We start from the raw sequence: 5,480 nt of genomic DNA on the forward strand, positions 1-5,480 counted from the left end.
ATTCACAAACAAAAATATTTAATAATAATAATGACAATAATAAGATCATAAAATAAATCAAATATAAACGAAAATGCAATAAAAAAGATGCAAATTCACTTATAAAAAAAAAACAAAAAAAAAACTATGAAATACGTAAAGAAAAAACATCGCAAATATATATTTCTTCATATTTCCAACTACACTCCTTAATCACGAAGACACGCAAGCGAAGCAAACGCGCCAGACAGAATGCCGAGAACGGAAGGCAAGCGTGGTAAAGTAGGCATATAACAAACGGTGGAAAAGGGCGCTCTGCTGGACTGCCGGCCTGTAATTACCACAGGACGAGACAATGCAGATGGCCCGCCGGACGCACGGAGGGTGAGGGTCTTCCACAGGCGGCATACCTGGGGTTTTGAGAAACAGGGGGGCGGGAGGAACATTTTTGGCGAGGGGTGGTTGTGATTTTTTTTTTTTTCTTATTTACTTCTCTGAATTGGGTTTTTTATGTTTTTTTTGTTTGTTTGTTTGCTCGTCTTTGTTTCTTGTTATTTGTTTTTGTATTTTGTTTGTCTTCATTTATTTTCATCTAATTCTTAATTTTATTTATTTTTTTCATTTTTTTTCTATATTTATTTTATTTTTTTTTTATTAATTTCTATATCTTTTCATTTAATTTTTATTCATCTTTACTAATTTTCATTTATTTTTTATTGAAATTTATTTTCAATTATCTTTCATTTATCTTTCATTTACACTTCTATCCACTTTTTACTTATTCCTTATTCTTCTCTATACCTATAATTGCGTCAGAGCTTCGAAATCTAAGAAAACCCCTTAATATATAAGTTCTGTAAAAGTTTAGGATAAGGAATTATAGATAAGCCATGGCTCAGAATTGGATATGAATTGGGAAGATGCAGATGAATAATACATAACCTTATTATCTGTGTAAGATACAGAGCTGAGACTTTCATGGGATTCCCGTATTAATGATGGTGTTCAGATATTCAGTGAAATAATCTTGCTTTTAAAGTTCGGTTTATTTTCTCTCTTTTTTAAGTTTTTATTTTGATTTTTATTTGATTTTATTTGTTTATGTTGTTTTATCAAATATAGATGTTTTTTTTCTCTCTTTCTCTTTCTCTTTATCTCTCTCTTTCTCTTTCTCTTTATCTCTCTCTTTCTATCTCTCTGTATTTCTCTCTCTCTCTTTCTCTCCGTTTCTATTTTTCTTTCTCATTCTTTCTCTCTTTTTCATTCTCTCTCTCTCTCTCTCTCTCTCTCTCTCTCTCTCTCTCTCTCTCTCTCTCTCTCTCTCTCTCTCTCTCTCTCTCTCTCTCTCTCTCTCTCTCTCTCCCTCCCTCTCTCTCTCTCTCTCTCTTCTCTCTCTTTCTCCTTCTCTCTTTCCAATTTATAAAGATACACTTTGAAAAAAAAATCTGACCATTAGCATAGAACCTGTTTATTGTGTAGAGTAATATTATCCATTTAAAGTTAAAGCAAATTAGGGATTTGATTAAACCATACATTAAGAATTAACAAAAGGCAATAAACCTGTCGATACCCAGCCCAAAATAAAAAGGAAAATAATCTAAAAATATATTTTCTGACACGAGTTCGCATATAAAAAGGCATATGATAAAATGAAATGGCAATAAATATTAATATAGTAACATAGCTATATAGTAACATATACATTAGGAGATAATATAGTATACAGTATAACAGTATTCTGTATAATAAAACTGAGTACGCAGTCAAATTAGTATAATTTTTAAAGCAATATCTTATATACGAACACATCATACTGTGTGAAGTAATATAAGCATACGCACGAATGAAAACAGCATATAGCCACGTAGTATACTGATTAAAAAGAAATATAACATAATAATCGTGTAGTATACTGTATAAACTGATATAAACACAGACATGAACGATACTACACCTACTAACATAGCCTAGACTTGCATAGCTTACGACGTTTACAAAAACAGTGAAGGCTAAGCATTCTAAACGACCTGTCTTCCCCGTTGCAAGAACAGCGATCTGCCCCTTCCCACCCTATTGCAAAAACGGCGACCTATCCCTCCCTTAAATTAACGGCGGCCCGCCCCCCCACTGCAAGAACGGCAGATCTACCCCTACCTCCCCAGCCCTTTGCAAGAACGGCGACCTACCCCCCGTTGCAAGAACACCGACTCCCTCCCCCCTTGCAAGAACGGCGACCTACCCTCCATTGCAAGAACACCGACTCCCCCCCTATTGCAAGAACGGCGACCTACCCCATATTACAGGAACACCGACCTACCCTATATTGCAAGAACACCGACTCCCCCCCCCCCTTGCAAGAACACCGACTCCCCCACCCCCCTTTGCAAGAACACCGACTCCCCCCCCCTTTGCAAGAACACCCACTCCCGCCCCCCTTTGCAAGAACACCGACTTCCCCCCCCATTGCAAGAACACCGACTCCCCCCCCCATTGCAAGAACACCGACTCTCCCCCCCCTTTGCAAGAACGACCCAAAGCGTGCCACGACCCCTCCAGCACCTGCTAAGTGCACCTCCGCCTCGCTTTGGGATTGTCATGACCTTCTCTCTCTCGCTGCGTTGCCACATCCTCCTCCTTCCTCCCTTCCCCCTTCTCCTCTCTCCTTCTCCCTCATTCTCTTTCTCCTTCCCCCTTCTCCTCTCTCCTTCTCCCTCATTCTCTTTCTCCTTCCCCCTTCTCCTCTCTCCTTCTCCCTCATTCTCTTTCTCCTTCCTCCTCCTCCTTCATTCTCTTTCATCTTTCTCCTATCCTTTCTTTCTTTTATTTCTCGTTTTGTCTGTGTGGTGAGAGGGAGGGGAGGTGGGGGAAAGGGGGAGGGGGAGATAGGGAGGGGGTTTTGGTGTTTGTGCGTTTGTTTGTTTGTTTGTGGCGTGTGCGTGGTCTTCTCCCTTCGTTTATTCTATCAGTTGTCCTAGTTTTGAGTCCTTATTTTCTATCTTCTATCTATTTTCTCTCTATCTTCTCTCTTCTCTCTTCTATCTTCTATCTTCTCTCTTCTCTCTCTTCTCTCTCTTCTCTCTCTTCTCTCTCTCTCTCTCTCTCTCTCTCTCTCTCTCTCTCTCTCTCTCTCTCTCTCTCTCTCTCTCTCTCTCTCTCTCTCTCTCTCTCTCTCTCTCTCTCTCTCTCTCTCTCTCTCTCTCTCTCCTTTTCATCCCAACTTGACCTATTTTCTACCGTGTTCCTTGTGGCGTCACTGCCTTCTTTAATTATTTCCAACTTTATTTATGTTCGGTTTCTCCGTTTCTCGTTGCCTTCTCTCCGTGCGTCTCCTTCCTCTGCAGAATCCTACCCCTTTCGGTGCCTCCATCACTCTCTCTCTCTCTCTCTCTCTCTCTTCTCTCTCTCTCTCTCTCTCTCTCTCTATCTATCTATCTATCTATCTATCTACCTTCCTATATATATATATATATATATATATATATATATATATATATATATATATATATATGTGTGTGTGTGTGTGTGTGTGTGTGTGTGTGTGTGTGTGTGTGTGTGTGTGTGTGTGTGTGTGTGTGTGTGTGTGTGTGTATGTGTATACATATAAAACTATCTATCTCTATCTCTGTCTCTCTGTCTGTCCGTCTGTCTGTCTGTCTATCACTATCATTCCTTCCAACTCCTAATCTTCTCTTCCATTCTTCCCCTTCTTCGTCTATAATCCTCCTCTCCCCGCCTTCTTTTCCTCCCCTTCTTAAAGACAGACAGACAGCAAGAGAGACAAACATAGGCCGCAACTCACAACAACCAATGTTTTATCATCTTTATCACAACTTTCACAATTGCCGACAATCGCGTGGGAACCAAATAAGGAACAGAGGCTGGAACAATCACAAGAACAATCACAAGAATAAGAATAACGAAGAACACAAAAAATAACAGCTAGAGAACAAAGAATTTCGGGAAGAATCACTTTCTTCGTGATCTTCCTAAATGCCATAAAGAGGGAGAGATATTTCTAACTTTTTTTTTTTTTACTTATTGTTTGATTGATCTTTTGTTAGAGCGAACGGGTCGGGGGAAGGAGGAAGGAGGAAACGGAGGAGGAGGAGGAAGAGGTTGAGAGGGAGGGGACGGGGAGGGGGAAGGGAAAGGGAGGAGGAGGAGGAGACGGAGGAGGTTAAGAGGGAGGGGGACGAGGAGGGGGAAGAGAAAGAGAGGAGAAAGAGGTGAAGGAAGAGGTTAAGTGGGAGGAGGAGAAGGAGACGGAAGAGGAGGAGGAAGAGGTTGAGAGGGAGGGGGACGGAGAGGGGAAAGAGAAAGAGGAGAAGGAGAAGGAGAAGGAGCAGGAGGAGGAATAATAGGAAGAGTAGGAGAGGTGAGAGAGCAAAGAAAGAGTGAGAGGGAGAAATAGTGAGTACCATGAAGGAAAATATGACGGGGGAGGGAGATTGCAAATGAAGGAACTAGGAGGAGGAAGAAGAGCAAAGGAAGAGAGAGGAAGGGGCTACAAAATGGGCGTTACGAAGAGAAATAGGGATTGCAAAGAGAAAGATCGAAAGTGATGGCAAAGGGAAGATAATTGCAAAAGAGAAATGGTCACTGCAAAGGCGGTTGCAAAGAGAAAGGAAGGTTGCAAACACGGAGGAATTGAAGGAGGCAGGAATGTTGTAAAAGAGGCCTAAAAAGGGGAGAAGTTAAAAGGTTTCAGTAGAGAAGAAGAAGGGGATAAGAAACAAGGAATAGGAGAGAGAGATAGATAGATAAATAGACAGAGAAAGAGAGAGAGAGAGAGAGAGAGAGAGAGAGAGAGAGAGAGAGAGAGAGAGAGAGAGAGAGAGAGAGAGAGAGAGAGAGAGAGAGAGAGAGGATTCAGCTGAATGCTAGATTGCATAGGATGCCTCCCAGTCCCGTTATAAATGTTGCCTCTATGAGATATTTAATCTTGTGCTGGAGATACCAATTACTATATTTTCTCGCAACGATGTAGTAGTGACATACTTTTTCCCCCGAAGAAAACGGATAGATTGCAACATCGATTTCAACATTTCAACATTGGGGGAAAAACACATCTTCTCTTCATCCCACGTTGGTGTGATAAGAAGCTCCTTCCATAAAAGGATATTTATTATCATTTTAAGAAAGAATCTATCGGTTATTGGTCAACGTTCTCGAAGAAAAGGTTCTGCGTGGAGAGCTGGTCCTAGCTAGTCGACATTTCATCACGTCTCTTCACTAAGCCGTCTCTCCCTTGCCAGTGGGCCGCTGACTAAGATATATTCCCCGGAAAATATGTTGCTGCATGTACATACACAGCCGTGGATGTGTAAGTACATATAAGTGTGCTCATGCGCGGTGGATGCACATACGTATGGATGGGAATAGATTAATTTCATATATCATATATATATATATATATATATATATATATATATATATATATATATATAAACATACACACACACACAAAGGGACACACACACACACACACACACACTCACACA

The sequence above is a fragment of the Penaeus monodon genome, chromosome 4 (assembly GCF_015228065.2).
Source record: "Penaeus monodon isolate SGIC_2016 chromosome 4, NSTDA_Pmon_1, whole genome shotgun sequence".
In the NCBI taxonomy this organism is placed as follows: domain Eukaryota; kingdom Metazoa; phylum Arthropoda; class Malacostraca; order Decapoda; family Penaeidae; genus Penaeus; species Penaeus monodon.